This window comes from Labrus bergylta, chromosome 11 (genome assembly GCF_963930695.1).
Source record: "Labrus bergylta chromosome 11, fLabBer1.1, whole genome shotgun sequence".
Taxonomy (NCBI): Eukaryota; Metazoa; Chordata; class Actinopteri; order Labriformes; family Labridae; genus Labrus; species Labrus bergylta.
Genome location: NC_089205.1, coordinates 29508551 through 29529834, shown reverse-complemented (window position 1 = coordinate 29529834; position 21284 = coordinate 29508551). Strand labels below are relative to the sequence as shown.

The 21284-nt window shown below is 45.4% G+C and overlaps 1 long non-coding RNA gene across 1 annotated transcript in view; it reads left to right on the top strand.

Moving 5' to 3' along the window:
- Positions 1-212: 212 nt before the first annotated feature.
- LOC136180505 (uncharacterized) overlaps positions 213-21284 on the top strand; it is a 259135-nt gene continuing 238063 nt past the window's right edge. The window contains exon 1 of the long non-coding RNA XR_010667138.1: positions 213-569. This is a non-coding gene — a long non-coding RNA (uncharacterized lncRNA). The remainder of the gene's footprint in view (positions 570-21284) is intronic.

The following is a 21284-nucleotide window of genomic DNA, read 5'->3' as shown; positions in this document are numbered from 1 at the left end:
TTTTTGAGCTGCCAACTCCACAGTTTAAGGTTGTTTCTGGTATTTTTAAACCTCGGCTCTATTTTAAAACATATTTGTTTTTTTTAATTCTCTAACAGGCACAAAAGGTTGTTAGATTACTCCAGTAGATTGAGTCAACCTGCAGCAGGGAAGTATGCTGTAATGGCTGCATTATCATCACTGCATAGCTCCTGGGAGTGTCTGACAACATTAAAGGTCACATATTTAAAATCCTCTTCTCCATGTTCCTCTAACTCTAACATGTGTCTCTAGTCTGTCTACAAACCCCCCAATGATGAGAAAAGTCCATCCTCTCTGTCTTCTGCCTGCTCCACTTTTCAGAAAATGTGTGCTCTAACAGGCCGTTTGGAGATTTTCCCTTCATGACATCACAAAGGGCAGTAGCCCCTCCCCCAGGTGGGTGACACTCCCACAGCTAGGTGTTTGTTCTGCCCTCTGAGTCTACCTTCTCACCGTAAACAATAGGACATGGAGCGAGAAAGACTGAGACACCCAAGCCCTTCCAGAGAGGGGGCGTGGTCAGACACAGCTCATTTACATATTTAAAGGTACAGACACAGAAACAGCCTGTTTCAGCCTGAAGCTTCAGTGTTTATCCAGCTCTGCATGGGTCTGTAAACCTTTCTGTGTTCTAACCTCTCTCCATTTTTCAGAAGCATCTCCAATATTGATCCTAGTTTGAGCACGTTTCTGCTCGTGGAGCTTATTAGAAACATGCAGAGGCTTTTTAGGTCGGGTACAATCACTTCTATCTGAACCACTTCTCTTGACCGCTTCCATCACTGCAACACCTGTTGACCTGATAACTGCTCTCATATCTGGCAAACAGAGGGGCGTCCAAAACGGCTGTGTGGGGGGTGTCTTAAAAGCGCCTACCTTCTCTGGTCCAAACAAATCCAGAGCATTCAGGAGCAGAATCTAAAGTTAGAAGGAGGACATACTGGCTGCTGCATTGTTGTTCAACATAGCATGTTTCCTTGATGATGTGGATCAGCGTAACCCATTCCAACCCTTTCTGCAGCGAGTAGAAAGAAGGTTCATGTTGAGGAAGAATGAATACAGTCTGTGTGTTTTGGGAAGAACATCTTCATATATTGTCTGGGTTAAAGTAAACTCTAAAGTAAACTTGAGGTCAGAGGCGGATCTTTCTCTTTCTCAAAGCCAAACCCCCCCACCCAGCCAGAGCTTTAGAAAGAAGACGGTAAAGTTAGGGATTATAACTTTTAAGATCTCCTGAACAGTATAAGACCGAATGCTGAACCAAACCGTCGTATCTCCACTCAGTCTCAAATGCTCTTATCTTAATGCAGAAACAAAATCCCCTCTACCTCTCCTCTTAAGTCTTTCAACATCTCTCTCCCCAAGGCTGCTCAGACCTCAGCGGGCTGGGTGCTGAAAATTTTGTTTTACCTCCCCCCCCCCCCCCTTAACAATGATACCAAAGATATAACCTTTCCCGCTGGAGCCAGATTACACAGTTAGCGCCTGATAACGGCCCATAGAGATGTGGAAGTGAGGGCAAGGGCGTCTGTGGAGTCGATTGTTTTATTCTCACCGTGTGTTAGCCTTAAAGTCTGCCCGGGGGGATTCACGGGGTCACACAAACACAGGACCTGTACCCATCAAGGTTGAATTATTTCCTGTCTCAAGCATAAATGAAGTCACATCAGGGACCTGGTTCAATGCTCGTACACAACATTTAAAACTGAAGGTTTTGTGCCTTCACCATGGACTGAATAAAATAGTAGAGGAGGAGGAGGAGGAGGAACACCTTAAAGGTAGAATGTTCAAAATGTTCCACATCAATAAATCATAAAGTCTGTCCTGTGTAAATGTGTCTCTGAGTCCTGACTGTCTACAATGAGGGAGAAGCTCGAGTCCCGCTGGCTGTGTTGTTGTCAGAGCCGTGTTTACATGGACGGGACGGCCGGCTCCTCCCCTTGTGTATAAAAGCTGTTTTAGTCAAGAACTAGAGAGAAGAAGAAGAACATACTCACTGATTATTTGGATGTTAGTAAGAGTTTTTAGATCACGCTCATTCTGTGTCAGTTTACATGAAATGTGAAGCTACCAGCTAACTAAAGAGCACTAACGTTAGCATGCTAACACAACAATGTGAAGCTACGAGCTAACTACAGAGCGCTAACATTAGCATGCTAACACAACAATGTGAAGCTACGAGCTAACTAAAGAGCGCTAACATTAGCATGCTAACACAACAATGCAGGACACAGCTATAGAAGCTACGAGCTAACTAAAGAGCGCTAACATTAGCATGCTAACACAACAATGCAGCTCTATCAAAAGACGATTTTGTCCTTTGCTTGAGCTTTTTGTGTCTCTGGAGGAGAGCGGAGGCTTCAGTATGGAGGAGGCGTGGCCAAACCTGCATTCTTTTTAACAGCCAGCAGGGGGCGACTTGTTGCAAAGAGGTTGTATAGAAGTCTATGAGAAAGTGTTCCTACTTCTCTGTTGATTTATTCCCTCAGTAAACTCTGGTTTATGGTCTCAGTTTTTAGCTTCAAGTCTTCTTCAGTACACCACGATGTCCCGTTAAGAGTCAGAAGCTGTTTTCACAAGGCGCCGGATGACCCTAGCTATAGTTCCGGCGCTCCATGTACAGAGGTTGTATTCGTCATCGCAGCAGCCTCGGGTTTGAATCCGACCTCGGGCCTTTGCTGCATGTCTCTGCTCCCAACATTTCCGGTCTCTCTCCAACTGTCTAACTCAATAAAAGGAAAATCAATCAGCCCAAATATTCAACTTATAAAACACGCTCAGATTCCAGGCAGACTGCTCCTGAGATCTGAGCGTGGAAGAATCTCTCAAGTGTCCCGCCATGTGTGGCTACTATGAAGGATGCTAACTATTCTCCTCTGTCGCCCCCCGGTGGTGGAACGAACTGCCAAACTCCATGTGATCTGCAGAGTCCCTCTGCACCTTTAAGAAAAAGCTAAAGACCCAGCTCTTTCATGAATACCTACTAACTTAATGATGATGATGATGGTTTTGTTGGATAATGACGATTGATTAGAACTCTCAAGAACAGCTGTCGATGTTGTGCTCTGCCTCTGGTCACTTCCTGTCAGCACCTCTGGTCACTTCCTGTCACTTCCTGTGTATCCGATCAGACTTAAAGCTGTTCATTTGCACTTGCTTCCTCCTCTCTAGAGCCACGCTTTGAATAAAAGCATCTGCTAAGTGAATTGTAGAATGACGGCCTAAAGTGACCCCTTGACCCCATCGTCTCCGTCATATATGGCTTCTGGCTTCAACTAAACCAAACAAACCACTGATGAAGGTCAGAGCACAAGAATGGTTCTAGTTTTATATTTTTAAAGGACTCAAGAGATTCATGTTTAAACGACTTTATTTTATTTTTAAATGTAACACTCGCGTCACTTTCCTTCCAAGGGTTCAAACCTCCACGTGTACGTGCGAGTGTGAGCGTGCATTCACGACGTGAAGCCTTTGTTTGCTTCTTCATGCTAAGCTGCCTGTGTGTGTGTGTGTGTGTGTGTGTGTGTGTGTGTGTGTGTGTGTGTGTGTGTGTGTGTGTACTCAAGAGTGTATGTCAAGGGTTAAAGGAGGTTTGTGTGTGTGTGTGTGTGTGTGTGTGTGTGTGTGTGTGTGTGTGTGTGTGTGTGTTTGTATCAGGCTCTCAGCGCTACCTGTCAAATTAATTTCCTGCTCATCCATCCCTGCTTGCTTATTCTCGGACGTGTGGCGTACCCGTGCGGCAGCCCGCAGCGCCGTCGGCCAATCAGGTCGACGTTTGGAGCCCGCGTTGGCAGCAAGCGTCTCTGTAATTGGTTGAGAGGTGTAAGCTATAAGCGGAGGAGTTTAGCTGGGATTAAACTCGATATCTAATCAATGTTGACTGCTGGAATAACGGAGGGAGAGACAGAGGAGGAGGGAGGAAAGGAGGGAGGAAAGGAGATGGCAATAGGAGATGAAAGCAGGGTGAGAAGAGAGAGAGAGAGAGAAGGAAGTGGAAATGTGTGAAAGTGAAAGACAAATGTGTGCGACAGAGAGAGGAAGTCGAGCCTGAAGGAAAATAAAAGATCATGGAAATGTGTGCATTAGAGAGATGGAGTGGATGGTGTGAAGAGGAGGACAGAAAGATGGAGAGCAGGAGCAGGTGAAGAATGGAGGGGGGGGTTTGACAAGAAGGAGGAGAGGAAGAGATCAAGGGGAAGAGGGGAAACAGAAAAGGAGGGGAGGTAGGGAGAGATGGAGAGGAGATAAGAAAGAGGAAAGGGGGAAAGGAAGGAGATTGAGAACAGGTGGTGGAGAGGGGAGGAGCAAGGAAGGGAGGAAGGATGAGGTGAAAAGTTTGAGACAGACGGAAGAAATGCAGAAAGAAGGAGAGGAAGGGAGACGGAGGGTAGAGAGGTGAAGCATCAATCAGAGGTGGAGGAGGAGTAAAAACAAGATGAGGGATAAAAGATGGAAAGGTAGAAGGACAAGGAGAACAGGAGGAGGGGAGGGGAGGGGGAATGAAAAGTTTAAGACAAGGAAGAAAGAAGGAGCTGGGGGTTAAGGGGGCAAGAAGATGAGGAGAGGAGGAATTCAAAAAGAAAGAAGAGGAAGGAAGAGAGGGAGGAGTAGGAGAAAGGAGGCAGAGAAGGAGGTAGGGAAGGAAAGTAGAGAGGAGAAGAAAAGGGTGGAGGGAGGAGGTCTCCTTTCAGCAGCCGCTCTGATGCATGTCAGCGTCCTCCACCCCCAAACATCCCACAACCCCCCATTCACATGAATTAAAGCCCCCTGTGTGTGTGTGTGTGTGTGTGTGTGTGTGTGTGTGTGTGTGTGTGTGTGTGTGTGTGTGTGTGTGTGTGTGTGTGGGTGTGTGTGTGTGTGTGTCATTGTCACCCTGAGCAGTCCAGACCATCCGCTGGAACTAAAGACCGCCACAAAACAAAAAAAGTATGACTCATCACACACACACACACACACACACACACACACACACACACACACACACACACACTCACACACACACACACACACACAAAGGAGGGTGAGGTAATAGCTAGAAATGAAATGAAGAATGAAAACTTGGCGCCTCAGAGGCACAAAGAGAACAAAAAAAACAGCTTCTGTTTTATTTTAATTTGAATGAAACCTGTTTTTGAAACTTTTCCTTTTGACCTTTTTTCTTTCTTTTCTTTTTTTTTACAAATGAAAACTTTATTGAACTGGACACTCGTGCTAACATGCAGTCTCACTCTTGTTTTTTTTAGACCTTGTAACATCAGTCTGAACAGGGCTTGTGGTCAAAACAGTGAAGGTGCTGACGGTGCAAAAAGGTGAAAAAAAACTGTAGTAAACGTTTAATTTCTTCCTCGATGACAGTCGATTAAAGAGACATGTTTCAGCCTGACATGTTTACATTTATCTCAGTCTTTGGACTTTTTTAGACTCCAGTAACGACGCCCCCTTTAAGTCGACACTGAAATAGAAGTCAAACAGTTTAAAGAGATCTATAACTTACTGTGGATTTGGGGCTTTTCGTTAACTTTGTATGAGCAAGAAAATAATATCAACAAAAATAATAATCCAGATTGACTCCATAAAACCAATCAGAGCTGCTAACAATGCAGCTCTCATGTATCTGTAACACCCACTCTTCTATTCTGTTTCCTGATCATCTCTACGTCTGCCAAGATGAATAAAAAGTTATTTTAAGAAGTGGAGCGCTGATTTAGTGTTGCACTTTACACAAAACATAAATTTGTGGGGGCAGATTGTAAAAGAATGGTGGAGATTGCAGCAGCGGCGGCTGAAAGATCCTAAATTTGCAGAGGAGGAAACGAGTGTGGCTGTCATAAACTTTTTATTTTTTGTAAAATGGTTTTCTGTGTCTGATCGATGCTCAAAGTCCAACTTCATAACTCCTGTGGATATCATCAGTTAGAGAAGAGGAACAAACACCAACAATCCATAAAAGTGCAATGGCAACAAAAAGCCCACAGCTTATTCAGAAACCCACCTTCTGATTGGACAAGTGACGTCAGATATCATTTTGATTCGTCCGTCCTCACAGAAGAGAAACCTCCTCTCTCTCAGGCTTCCTCCAGGACGGCCTTTTGCCTCCTGAGTGGCTCTTATTTGAAGAACATGGCCGATGGAGCGGTGATTTAGTGTTGCACTTTATATAAACATAAATCCAGACGGATTGTAAAAGAATGGTGAAGATTGCAGCAGCGGCGGCTGAAGGATCTTAAATTTGCAGAGGAGGAAACGAGAGTGGCTGTCTGAACTTCTCAGGGTTTGTAAAATGGTTTTCTGATTGACGTTCAAACTCCAACTCCAGGAGGGTTCTGGCATCGTGCATTCTGTCCTCTTTTTCAGATAATGTGCGGAAGAATTTGTGAGAAGAAAAATAAAAAAAATCTTTTTCAAGTCATTTTCTCTAAGTCGTCCTTAAAGTCACTCGAGGAATCTGCACACTCAGGCCTCTCTGCTTCTTCCACGAGGTGTGATTGTGTTCAGCACATTTACACTCTGGACTTCACTTCATTTCAATAAAAGTCAATGAATTGAACTGAACTGTGGAGGGGGGGGGGGTGACAGAGAGGAAAAAAAGAGAGATAGATGAGGAAGAAATGAAGAGAGAGAGAGAGATAGTGCTGACTCAACCTGTCTAATGAGAACGAGAGAGAGAGAGAGAGAGAGAGAGAGAGAGAGAGAGGGAGAGGGCCATCTATTAGCATTTAGGATTGTAAGCATCATGGAGTGTAATGCCCTCTCTCTCTCTCTCTCTCTCTCTCTCTCTCTCCCTCTGTCTCTCTCTCTGTCTCTCTCTCTCCCTCTGTCTCTCTCTCTCTCTCTCTGTCTCTCTCTCTCTCTCTCTCTCTCTCTCTCTGTCTCTGTCTCTATCTGTCTCTCTCTCTCTCTCTCTCTGTCTCTCTCTCTCTCTCTCTGTCTCTCTCTCTCTCTCTCTATCTGTCTCTCTCTCTCTTCAGTCTATTTGGGTAACTGCTCTCTACACGCCACATTAATCTGTGTAATTAGGTTTGAAGCTAGTTTTACCTCCTCTCCTCTCCTCATCTTTATCCCCCTCCTCTCTGGATCACCATCACCCTCTCCTCTCCTCCACAAGTCACCCTTCATCGTTTCACCATTTACTCCATCCTCCTCTCATCATCCATCCTCTCCGTCACCGTCTTCTTTTTATTCCCTCTCCTCCTCTCCTCTCCTCTCCTTTCTCTCCTCTCCTCTCCTCTCCTCTCCTCTCCTCTTCTCTCCGTTTCCGTTTCCGTTTCCGGTGAGTGTGAGTGTGAGTGTGAGTGACGGTGGTGGTGTTGCGAGTGGCGCGGAGATTGAATTGTTTGCTATCCTTTCTACTGTTTTCAAAGTGCACGATCAGGTCAGTTTGTTTTCATATTTGTATTGAGTGTTGTTGGCTGTGTAAGACAGATCGTTGGAGGGGTTGGAGGGAGGAATGGCGTCTGCTGAGACGCCACCTCCGACTCTCCGACAGGGAGTTCGGATAGTCCCTCCGAACGGTACTGTCACCGTGGAGGAGGTTCTGTTAGCTGCAGGTGAACAGGTAGGCCATGATAAACTTTTGTATGCATCCCGAATGAACAAGGCTGTGGTTGTTTTTCTGAAGAGTCAGCCTCTTGTGTATCAGCTGATTGAGAGTGGTGTGTTCATTAGGGATTTGTTTGTGCAGGTTTCCCCGTTGTCGGTTCCCTCTACGCGGATCACCGTATCCGGTGTTCCGCCGTTTATTTCTAACAACTTGTTAGAGAACGAACTCCGCAGGTTTGGGAAGTTTGCGAGTGGTTTCAAAACTGTGAGTCTAGGGTGTAAAGATCCCAAACTGAAACATGTCCAATCTTTGCGGCGTCAGGTGTTCATGTTTTTGGATTCGCCCACACAGACTCTGGAGGTTTCCTTTAGAGTGAAACACGGTGACGCTTCTTATATGGTGTATGCGAGCTCGGGACAACTGAAGTGTTTTGAGTGTGGTGATGTGGGACACAAACGTTTTGCGTGTCCGCACAGACAGCAGGAGGCGGCTAGTGGTGCCGCTGACGCGGGCAGCTCTGCTAGTATGGCGCATGTGGCGGGGGCCGCGTCCGTGCCCGGGGCGGAGGCCGCGTCCGCGTCCGTGCCCGGGGCGGAGGCCGCGTCCGCGTCCGTGCCCGGGGCGGAGGCCGCGTCCGTGTCCGGGGCGGAGGCCGTGGCTGAGGTAGAAGTGGCTTCGACCAGCTCTCAGGCTACAGAAAAATCACAGACTGTAGATAATGATAAAACTGAAGATTCCACAAGTTCTGCAGTTGTAGATGTTTCATTGAAGGAAGGTAAGACAGTGTGTTGTAGCCAGGCATCATGTGAAGGAGAGGACATGGATGAAGATTATGAGTCAGACAATGCATCCATTGCTGATTTGCCAAATAGTGGCTCTGGTCTTTATTCTTTAGAGTCAATCAATCAATTTATGGACGAAATGTACAACAAATCAGTAAAAATAAGTGACTACTTTAGTGATACTGAGAAGTTCATAAAGTCAGTCAGCATACTGAAAAGACAGGTTGGGTTTGACCTCCTGGACGCGGAAAAACGTTTCCGTCTAAAAAAGCACATCACCGCACTGAGGAAAGTTGGACGTAAGAGTGTGAAGAAGACAAAGAAATGATCATGCATCACAAGGTGTTTTTCTTCTTCTACTGTTCCCTGTTTGTGTCTACTTATCTGTTCTTTCTCTCTGATCTTTCTATGAGGAGTCTTAAGATAGGATCTCTTAACATTAATGGTGGGAGAGACAGACAGAAAAGGGGCCTTATCTCTGACATCTCAACTCAGAAAAACATTGATATCTTGTTTTTACAAGAGACTCATACCACACCATCAGATGAGACAGATTGGGGTTTATGGTGGGAGGGCTCTAACTACCTTAGCCATGGCACCAACTTTAGTGCAGGAGTAGCCATTTTGTTTAGAGCATCTGCAAATGTAAAGATCGTCTCTTGTGCTGAAATTGTAAAGGGAAGGCTTTTAATTGTAAGAGCAGAAATAGAGGACACTGTTTTCTGCTTCACTAATATTTATGCTCCAAATAATGGAGCTGAAAGGGTAGCTTTCTATACCCGCCTCCAAAAGGAGTTACTGATCTATAATCAGGATCAGATCATTCTTGGTGGTGATTTTAACTGCACACTTGATTTCACCGTGGATAGAATAGGAGAGGAGCCACATCCACATTCATCCCAGACTTTAAACACTGTCATCTCTCACCTGGATTTGTTGGACACATTTAGAGTGAAACATCTACAATCCAGACAGTATACATGGGTCAGGGTTAACAGTAACAGGGTGTGTGCAGCTAGACTGGACAGGGTTTACATCTCCAGAACTCTCAACCCCAGATTAATTCATTGTAATATTCTGCCTGTCGGCTTCACTGATCACCATTTTGTTAGTGTGGAGCTGATTATTTCACCAGGTGAAAGGGCTAAGTCCTTCTGGCATTTTAATAACAAGCTTCTACTGGACAATGTTTTCTGTAAAAACTTTGGGTGTTTTTGGGATCAGTGGCAATTAAGAAAAGTTGAGTTTGATTCTTTGAAGCTTTGGTGGGAGGTTGGTAAAGCTCAGATTCGTGTTTTTTGTCAGCAGTACACGTCACACTCTTCTGCTAGATTAAAAACAGTCATTAAAAATCTTGAGGACAACATTAAGAACCTTGAGGAGGGGTTAAATGGGAGTGTGGATCCCACCGCTGGTACTCTGCTGAAGGAGAAACGTATGGAGTTGAGCTCTTTCCTGCAGGAGAGGGTGAAGGGAGCTCTTGTGCGGAGTCGTTTCCTTCAACTCAAAGACATGGATGCCCCAACGTCTTTCTTTTTCAATCTTGAGAGATCTGTGGCTCAAAAAAAGCTGCTGACTTGTCTGAAACTGCCAGGAGGTCGAATAACAGCTGATCCAAAGGAAATGAGCAGTCATGCCATGCAGTTCTATGAGGATCTGTTTGGAGCAGAGAGTTGCAGCCAGGAGTGTCGCAGGGAGCTCCTGGAGGGTCTCCCTCAGCTCAGTGTGGAGGAGAGGTCTCTTCTGGAAGGGGAGCTGTCTCTGGAGGAGCTCACTGCTGCTGTCACTCAGATGGCAACAGGAAGAGCACCTGGAATAGATGGGTTGTCCACAGACTTTTTTAAGAGGTTCTGGAATATCCTTGGGTCTGACCTGCATAGTGTTTTAATGGAGTGTTGCAGGACCGGGTCTCTTCCTGGTTCTTGTAAGAAAGCAGTTCTTTCCTTGCTCCCCAAGAAAGGTGACCTGGCGTTGTTAAAAAACTGGAGGCCGGTTTCTTTGCTTTGTGCGGACTACAAGATCCTCTCCAGAGCTTTATCGAACAGACTAAAGGACGTTCTGGGAAGTGTGGTCCATAAAGACCAGAGTTACTGTGTTCCAGACCGGACAATCATGGAGAATGTTTTTCTTATCAGAGATGTCATTGATGTGTGTAAAATCTATAATCTAAATGTTGGCATTGTGTCTCTGGATCAAGAGAAGGCGTTTGACAGGGTGGATCACTCGTATTTGTTTTCTGCACTGAGGTCTTTTGGTTTTGGGGATGGTTTTGTGTCATTAGTTGGGTTGTTGTATCAGGATGCACAGTGTTTGGTGAAGATGGGGGCGGGGTTGAGTCGGCCAATCCCTGTACGGCGAGGGATCAGACAAGGTTGTCCCATCTCCGGCCAGCTGTACAGCTTGGCTATTGAGCCCTTGCTGTGCAGGTTGAGGGGCCGGCTCAGCGGGCTTTCTTTGCCCGCGGCCTGTAGCATTGAATGTCCCCCTACAATTTCTGCCTATGCTGATGATGTAAACATCTTCATCTCCAATCAGGGGGACGTTCGGTGTCTGCGGGACACCCTGTCCCTGTATGAAAGGGCAACAGCTGCACGGGTGAACTGGGAAAAAAGTGGTGCCTTATTGGTGGGAGAGTGGAGGGACCAGGCAGTGCCCAGTCTGCCTGGTGGACTTGAGTGGGGGAGGGAGGGGTTGAAGGTGTTGGGGGTTTATTTGGGTACCGAGGGCTTTAAAAGTAAAAACTGGGAGGGAGTTAGGGAGAAAGTGTGCGCTCGGTTGTCTAAATGGAAATGGTTGCTACCCCAGTTGTCGTATAGGGGAAGAGTTCTGGTGGTCAATAACTTGGTTGCCTCGACTCTCTGGCACAGACTTGTGGCTTTGACACCTCCAAGAGGGCTGGTGGAGGACATTCAAAGGGCCATCCTGGACTTCTTCTGGTCAGGCAAACACTGGGTCCAGGCGGCAGTCCTCTACCTGCCGGTGGCTGAAGGGGGACATGGACTTATAGACATTCAGTCAAAAATTGCCTCATTCAGACTCCAGACTGCACAGAGACTCCTTTTCACTTGTGGTCCCAGCTGGATGGACATCGCTCGACTGCTGCTGAGGAGAGCTGGACGGCTGGGGTACACTAAGCAGCTCTTTCTGTTAAAGCTTGAGGAGGTGGATCTCACTGGATTAACATCCTTTTATATGTCTGTAATGCAGGCATGGAAAATGTACACATTCAAAAGGGAAAAAACTGAGAGTCCGGGAATGTGGATCTTTGAGGAACCGTTATTTTTTAATGATTTCATAAGGACTCCAACTTTGCAGTCAGCCAGTCTCCGGGCCAGTTTCAGAGAGGCAGGCTGCACAAAACTGGGTCACCTGGTAAGACTGACCCTGGACGCCCTCAAAGAAAGGACCAATATCACCTCCAGCCGGGTGGTTGAAAGAGTGGTGGAGGAAGTCTTTGCTGCACTTCCAGTAAAACTTGTGACATTTCTAAACATTGAGAATCTGTGTGAGCAGTGGAGTGAAGAGGGCGAATACAGCTTCCCATCTTTGTCTGTTACCCCAGATGTCGGGGAGTGGCAGGAAAGAGGAGGTGGACTGCTGTCCTTTAGTACTCCTGTTCTGGGAAAGTTCCAGGATGCAGGGAAAAAGGCACTCTATCAGTCCTGTGTTAAGGTCCTACATCTTCGTGGTCTGTCGGGAGTGAAAGAGTCGAGGTGGATCGAGTTTTTTGGCCCGGAGGTTTCCCCGAAAGGCAGCTGGCGGTCCCTGTACAAGCTGCCTGTTGAGAAGAGAACAGCAGATCTCCAGTGGAGAGTTGTGCATGGGGTTATAGCCACGAACAGATACAGAGCGCACATTGATCCAGGGGTGGGAGAGGAGTGTTTGTTTTGTTCACTAACTGAAACTTTGTCTCATCTGTTTGTTGAGTGTCCCAGGCTCTCACTCTTGTTTGTCCTTATGAAAAGCTTGTTTGAAGCTCTCGGGGAGGATTTCTCTTATGCATTGTTTGTTTTTGGGCCAAAGTATTCTGCAAAGAAAAAGACTGTACATACACTGATGAACTTTTTATCTGGCTCGGCTAAGTTGGCCATTTGGCTTACACGCAAGAACCGAGCTCAGGGTACTGGCTGTGTGGAACCGGTGCTGGTTCTGGAGGGACTTTTGAAGGCCAGACTAAAGGTAGAATTTGCCTATTATCAAATGATGGACAATGTGCAAGACTTTAATAGTGTATGGGCTGTGGAAGAAGCTTTGTGCTCTGTGGGTGGGGATGGAGAGCTGATTATTCATTTTTGATGCAGTAAATGTTGTTTTTGTTGATGTTGTGATTTTTGTTGCACTTGTTTTGTTTTATGTTTTATTTTTTATTTATTTATTTATTTCCTTCTCTTGATCTGAGTGATGATGTGACAGTGTTATAATTTTCTCCTGGTAGTGGTAAAATAAAAGGTATTTTGAAAACCAAACCTCTCCTCTCCTCTCCTCTCCTCCTCTCCTCTCCTCTCCTCTCCTCTCCTCTCCTCTCCTCCAGTGTCTCCTTCTCTCTCTCTCTTAATCTTTCAAGCCTCGTTCACACGCAGAACCTGGCAGCGCCGGCTTTAATTATTCATGATAAGAAGAAACAAGGAACAAGACTTAGAGTCTGCAGCCGGCGCTCAGTCAAACGCTAATGTCAGCGTGCTAACATGCTCACTGTGACAATGTTAACATGCCCGTGTTCACTGGGTGCAGTATTTAGCACAGTCCCTAATCTAGTTCACTGAACCAGCATGAAGAACTGAACACAACACAGATTAGGAGGGTTGCAGGTTTTTAGTAATAAAGATAATAACTTGAGTTGTGGGTATGAGTGGAGGAATTTAAAATGTGAATGTATGCACCAAATTTCAGGACAATCCCTTCAGAAGTTTGGGAGACATTTTATGACAACTCTAATGAGAAATCTTTGGACTGAGAGATGAGGCCAATGTAGTGGTGCCAAAAAGCTGCAGTTCCTCAAGTGTCCACTTGAGGCTGTCTCCAAAAGGGAGTCAATCCCCTCAGAGCGCCATGTCAAAATGTCCAGCTTGAGGAGTCAGATGTCCATTCACCACCTCCTGCATGCTCACAGTGAACTTTCTTGAATAAATCCTGTTGCATTCTCACATCAGCTCACTCAGACTTTAAACTGAAAAAGTACGAAGGTGCTGGAAGGAAGAACTCAGGGAAAAGGTCAGACTGAAAAATGTGGATTTTTGCTTTCACACATGCAGCTCACCCTGAAAACTTAAGGATTTTTTTTCTGAAAGCACCTTAAAGGCTTTATATGAGATGTTTTGATCCAGCAGATGTCGCCCTTGAGCACCAGCATGAAACCAAAACAACTGGCGCTGCATTGTTGTGTTAGCATGCTAATGCTAGCGATCTTTATTCTGCTGGTATCTTCACACTGCATGTAAATTTACCTGAAATGAGCGTGATCTAGAAACACAGTTAAGCAGTGAGTACAGTATGTTATTCTTCTTTTCTCTAGTCCCTCAATTAAACAACTTTTATACACGAGGGGAGGAGTCAGCCGGCCGTCCAGGCGATGTAAACAAAGTGAAGATAGGACTCTGAAAACTCTGAAAACATCACAGACAGTGGGACTCGGGTGTTACACCCATTGTAGACAGTCATGACTCACAGAGTTATTTTCAGAGGAGATACTTGATTTATACATTTAAGTGTGAAAATTCACATAGAAAGACTTTAAGAGGTTCCTCCAGGCATCCAAAATCAGCACCTTGTCCTGACAAAGAGTCTGAAACATCATCGTTTGTAATGTTTAAAAACTCCAGTAGTTTAAATCTTACGATCAACAATAAACTCTAAAATGTGCTTCATATGTTTAAAGCAGCTTGTTCTATGTTCTTGTCCATAAAATGTTAAGGATCCTCACTTTGACAGATGTTGAAATGACCCTCTTTAGATTCTCCTGCTGCAGGAAACATGCTCACTCTGGGTTATACGCCAGGGTGCTGAGCTGTTGCATATCATTTAGTGGTAGCAGTTTGTTGAAGCCGGTGTGAAGGTGAACCTCGATAGCTGTCAGAAACTGTCCCATGACGATGTCATCACCTTTGTGTCCTTCATTCACAAGCGTTGTACTTATTTTTTCCTCACTGCAGGAAGTAAGGAGACGGAGGACGATTTCCAGGATTCTGAAGCAGATCCTGATCAGACATGTTGCTCAGATAATCAGCTCTGTTTTAAATGTGGACAGGAGACTTTTGTAATATATTTTAAACTATCAGGGAGAGGGAGGAAAGAAGTCACTCACTAGATGTCTGTGGATTTCCTTTTGGCATGCACCTCTCTCTCCCTCTCTCTGTTTGAGTATCTCTATCTGTCCATCTCTCTGTGCTGCTGATTCATGACGGAGCTGCAGGCGCTGACATGACAGTCAGTCTGGTAGCACTCAGACACAAGTCCTGCTGGCTGCTGAGCCTCTGTGTGTGTGTGTGTGTGTGTGCTGACTAGCCCTGTCTGCTGTCCTTCTTGTCTTTGGGTCACCTCCCTAAACAGCCTGTAAACCTGAGCAGAAGGACAAACAAACAAATAGAAAAATAAGAAGTTTGTGTGCTTGTGTCTGAGCGTGCTGCCACTGCAACTCACAACGCAATAATAAATATAGATGATGACTGGGTGGACGTTTATGTGCACATTTTGATTGCTTTAGAGTTTAAAATATTGTGTGACAGAACGGCTAAAGAAGTATCTGCAACACCCAGTCTCCTCTTAAATTAGCAAATATTTACTAACCAGACTTTTCTACCCCCGATCATTTTCACACTTTATCATTGGGAGGAGTTTTAGGGTGACTGTTTTTGTAGTTTTTCTTACTTACATCTGACTCTCTTGCAAACTTTAAAGACTTAATATGCATTTTTTCACACTTAAATGTAATATAAATCAAGTATATCCTCTGAAAATAACTCTGTGAGTCATGACTGTCTACAATGGGTGTAACACCCGAGTCCCACTGTCTGTGATGTTTTCAGAGTTTTCAGAGTCCTATCTTCACTTTGTTTACAAACGCATATAAAGCCTTTAAGGATTGAGAAAGTAGTCCGGGTTTGAACTGGAATTCTGCCAGATGCGTTTGGTTGCATGTCAGCTCTGCTCCGATTCGGCTCCTTGCTCCCTCGTCGGTCAACTGCAGACAGCTGGAGTTGACAGACACATGTGACATTGCGAGATAATATAATGCATGTGGTATAAAACCGGTATAAATACAAGAACAACAAACATAATGTCAATGTCAAGAGTGGACATGCTTGGATGTGTCTCTTTTGTTTTATTCTGAAAATTAACCTGTATGTGACTTCCTGTCCCGCTTAATCTGCTCTGTGGCAAATTGATGCACCGTGCATCCGACATCCGGCGACAATAGAAGCCTTTCTTATCTGCTGCAGAGGACTCCAGACCGATGGAGCAGAGTCACAGCGCAGCCAGTGATAGCACACACATTGACTGAAGTGAAACTGATCAGCGGAACAATCTTGGATGCCTCAAGATAAGACTTTTCGAAACTGTCAAGCCCAGTTCATGAAGTGATTCCATTTCATTCCTTTCTGTCGAAGAGCTAGTTTTCTTCACGCATATCCTACCCTTAAGGTTGCAGATCAACAACTGTAGGGATATTTAACCAAGGAGAGGATGCATTGTGACTATAAAATGTTTTTTTACGATCATTAATGGGTTTGAAAAAGGAGGAGCGTGGCATCCATGTTTTTCAAAATGGATTCAAAGTTCAAGCTCTGCTCATCAGTGTTACTATAGGCTCCTCTGACAACTGCTCTGAGGAGAACCTGAGGCCAAATGGGAAAAGACGGTCAAATACTTATTTCTGTTAGCGTCAGTATGAGCAAACAGCTGGATAAGCGAACAACTTGAAACCATGCTTGAAGCCTCCCAGTAAACACAGACAGACAGACCAGAGCCAATGGAAACCAGCTCGACTATACAGGGAATACATTTCCAATGTGATTACAGACTCCCAAAAGTCTGACACAGGGAAGGTTAATACAACTTAAGAAACACTGAAAGTAGGAAAAGAAAGAGAAAACCGAGGATTGAGCCCTGGGGTACCCCACACATATTAGTGGTTTTCTCTGGTTGTTAATTTCCGCCTGACACAAAGCAGTTACTGTCTTGAAGATATGACTTGAACCTCTTTAGCACTGAAACTAGTTTTCTGGAGTTTCCTGTATCCTTGTATGGTCATCTGTGTGGACAGCATCACCGAGATCTAATCAAGTGGCCATCACGTTGCTGAAACACGATAACAACAACCATGACACAACACACAGTGACACAAACTTTTCACCCTCCCTCACTAGCTCTGCTCTAACAAAAACCTCTCTCACCCCTTTCTCTCCACTCGTCCCTCTGCTCCCTCTCTCTCTTCGTAATCCCATTATGTGTAGCAATGACCTGTCAGTGTCAATTGGTGTTGTTGTCATGCCAACCTCCCGCCATGGGCTGGCCCCTGGGCTCTTGGCCAATGGGAATCCTCCCTGCTGATTAACCCGGGGTGATCTCGTTAGGTGACTCTGTCCACTACGGAGGACATTCACTGGGAGGATGGAGAATGTGGGGGGGGGGGGGGGGGTTGGCATTATTGGGTCATGGGGGTTGATAGGAGGGATACATTGAGCAGAATGGGAGGATTTGAAGGTGATGTAATACACCTTCTGCTGGAGGTCCGGACAGCTCTGACTTCTGTCTGTAGCTGCAGGGTAACTAACTATCATTTACAGTTCTAATTCTCACACTGTTCAAATCTTTTGGAGCTGGAAAAGATTTCTGGTGAGAGGTACGTCCAAGGGAACTTGCTTAGCCTGTTGCCACTGCGACCCAAAACTGTATGGGTCGTAAGGACCAGGCAAAAAACTGTAAATGTGCTTATCATTTTCTTACAGGCTTTGCCATTGCGTCTCAGCATTGCACGGCCACAGTGAGAGCTCCACATACACACACAGTCAGACATGCGCACACACACAGCGCTGTGCCTAGTCTAATCCATTGATCGTACAGAAATATGAACGTGAAGGCGGATTATTACCTTGAAGGTGGGATTGGAGGCGGAGGAGGTGAGCTAAGTGCCTCTTAGGAAAGTTTTAACCTGAAGCATTTAACACCTGCTTTGTCGGTGACCCATCACTGCAAGCTTATACGCAGCAAACGACCGGTCTTAGGTGTCATCTCGGCTCTCTGACGTGACCTCTTGACCTCTGTCGGCATGAGGGTCAGTAGTAATAACCCAGAGTACCATTCCAATCGCTCTGTTGACCTCCTTCACCATCTGTCAGGCCGCGGCTTTAACTCAGCAGAACTTTCTCCAATCCACTTTCTAAACGTTCATAGTAGGATAATCATTGAGAAAATGCAACAGTCGAACTATGATGTTTTCATACTCAGTCAGGACAAAGTTGGATGCCATGATTGCTGGAGGTTTCAGATGGCTTCAGTGCTGGGAAGAAGGAACCTAGATGGGAGATGGAGCTACCAGCTTTATTCTGCTACTCACCTCCAAGGACATCCACAACCTTGTTCCTCTGTACCTTTCTGAACTCCTGCACATCAACACACCCAACCGCACTCTCGGGTCTTCTTCTTCAATTTAACTCACTGTACCTCCAGCCCGCCTGTCCACCATTGGATAAAGAGCCTTGCTCTGCTTACCCACCTCTGGAACTCCCTTACCACCAGACATTGTAATATTGACTCTCACCATTTGTAAATCTCTTCTTAAAACACATATTCATAAGGATTTTATTCAGTAAGTTTGTTTATTTTAATAAAATAAATGTAATGGAGGTACCACTTAAGGTGCTTTCACATCTGCACAAAATGTCCTGACGTTTTTGGGGTGAGCAGCCGGTGTGAAAGCAAACAGTCCCTTTTTTTGACTCAGACTTTACGCACAGTTCCTCCTGCCAGCTCCCAGAGAATTTTCTGAAGTGAAGTCGGATTGAGCCCATGTAGGAACACTGCAGGAAATATTGAGGAAAATGTAAGTAATGGAAGTGCTTCATTATAGTCTACCTGTCGGAGGTTACCCTCTTCAGTGGACCTTGTAAAATATACAAGAGTGCATGAGTGCTTTTCAGCTGTAACTAGGTTGACTGAAAGTTAGGTAGAGTCAGCATTTCCAAAATGATGGCCTCCATCGTTTGGCTTAAAAACTTCGCTTCAGAAAGCAATGGGTGACATCACTGAGACAATGTCCATGTTTTATACAATCTATGGCCAAAATGTAATTGTGGACACCTGATACGCCCCCAACATTTTGGTGTTGCATCATGTGTTACATCTAGAAATACACATACTCATTATGAAGGTACGCAAGTCTTTTCATATGTGCAGAGACACTTAGTCATATTATGTCAGAGCGGGAGCCTCTCCACTGTGTTGCATTTCTGTCGTTCACTAAAGCAAGAGTAATTAATTTTCCCGATGATAGGTAATTTATTTGCAGGTTAAGCGGCTACTCCCTAAAGCGTTTATCCTCACTTACAGTCCTCTCCTGTCTTTATCCCTCACGCCTGTAAACTCTCTGATCCCGGCTCACCTTCCCTCTTCACCTCCTCACCTCCTCAGGTGAGTAAAGAGCTTGTGAGTTTTGTATCCCTGTGCTGTATCTCGTCCTCGTCTGTTACCCTGCAGTAAACTCAGTGACTCTGACTCTCGCTCAGCAGGGGGGGTGGGGGTGCATCGGGTGCTATAAATGACTCCGGCTGTGTTAAGCTGGCCAGAGGGGGGACAACGGAGGCCAGAAGATGACAGGAAACCAACAGCCTGTTTATACCAACATGTTCAGATTCACAGCTTCACTCAAAATGCTAATGCACCCAAGTTTGTTGTTTCATTGGTTGGAGTAAATCTACACATTTTTCACCATCTTGACACATTAAACTAGTAACTTTATTTACTCTGAGTACATCCACATAAGATCGTATTAGCAAAAGATCCCTTGTGGCTCCACTTCTTCATACCCCTCCATCTACTGCCATAGTGTCCTTAATTAAGGCGAATTACCCTGCATGACTCCAGTTGGCAGGAGAAGACTGTTGTTGTTGTTGTTGTTGTTGTTGTTGTTGTTGTTTTGGATAGTGATAGTGCTGTCTGTTAGCTTGCCAGCAGTCAGCGGTACATGTCAGAGTAAAGGCTACTGTGAGCTAATCTGGTGGCAGTAAACATTGCCTGATACACTGCCACGGGATTGGACAGCAGGGCCGAATTAGAGGCCAAACTAGGACGGTTCACAGAGCGTGGACGGTGACGGTGCAATACTGTGACTGAAACCAAGCGTCCAGGGGAGAAAGTCACACGTGTTTAATGTTTAGCACAGTAGTATAGCGTTATGTATACAGAACTAATGGAATTTGCTAAACTTTTGCAGGACCCGGGAGTTGCTTGTCCTTTGCCCCAGGTTCAGAGGTTTTGACAATATTGCAAAAATATAACTAAAATGACCTTCAAATCATCAGACATTAAGGACACATGCTATGTTAAACAACAATGCAGCAGCCAGTATGTCCTCCTTCTAACTTTAGATTCTGCTCCTGAATGCTCTGGATTTTTTTGGACCAGAGAAGGTAGGCACTTTTTAAGGCGACCTCCCCCCCCCCCACACGGCCGTTTTGGACGCCCCTCGGTTTGCCAGATATGAGAGCAGTTATCAGTTATCGGAGACAGCTCTCTACAATGTGTCTGCGTTCTGCTCATGCATGAGATGAAATAACTCTCCATGCCAGCAGGGGGCGGTAGCAATAGCACTTTGGGATTTCTCAATATTGGAAGGCTGGGCTCAACTATACTTCATGTTTGTGAGCTGTAATAATACGCTACATCCGGTTGGTGACGCTTCCCCGTCTGCTCGCTCTCATTGGCTCTTGCGATTATTCCGTCAGAGGCAGCTCGATCTGGAATCATAAATATTAAACATGTTTGATATTCATGATGTATTGACACCACACACTCAAGGATTATTTGGATGCTGAATAATCAGTAGCGAGGCCGACCCCCACCCCGGATTGTTGGGGGAGGGGAGGGGGGGCAAACCGGGGCCCAAAATAGTCTAGTAGTGTGTAGCCAGCTTAAGTCTGAAAAGATTAGATTATTTTTAATTGGATAATTGGGTAAATTCATACATGGAGGCAGAGGCTGTGCAGGATTTAATCGCCCTGCTCGAGGCTTCGACTGTTTTTTAGGATTTTATTATGAAAGAAAATCCAGAATATGCTTTTTAAAAAAAAAGATAGAGTCTGAAACATGAGGTGTCAGTCGATGAGCGTTACCTCAGCAGATCTGAGGAGTCCTGTCAACCCCCCTTTCCGTCAGCCTGTCTCTGATTGGTCAGAGCGGAGCCACAGGGTTTTCTAAAGGGCTCAGGTCGGAGTCCGGTCTAATCCCGACATCGTTCAGAAGAAAAACGTTTGACTGCTTCAGTTCGACAACACTGATCCTTTCTACTCCGTCGCTCCAACTCCTACTGAGATCTGTCCCAGAGAGACAGACCTACTGCTGAGCGTACAGTACACACACACACACACACACACACACACACACACACACACACACACACACACACACACACACACACACACACACACACACACACACACAGCTTTCATCTCAGAGCTCTATATTCTGTTCAACTGGGACAGTGAGGTCTTAACTAGACTGGCCTAAAAACACTGTTTTCTCTCTTTCTCTGCTTCTCTTCACACTTCTCTTTTCCTTTTCATCTCCAAGCTGTGTGATCTGTCAGTGTGTTACGCACTCTTGGTGTGTGTGTGTGTGTGTTTGTGTGTCTTTATACTCCTGTGAGAACACTGTGGGTTCACACTGCCAAAGTGAGGACATCTTGGCGCAGTAGGAGCATTTTCGAGATTTTCTCGTGTGAAGCAAAG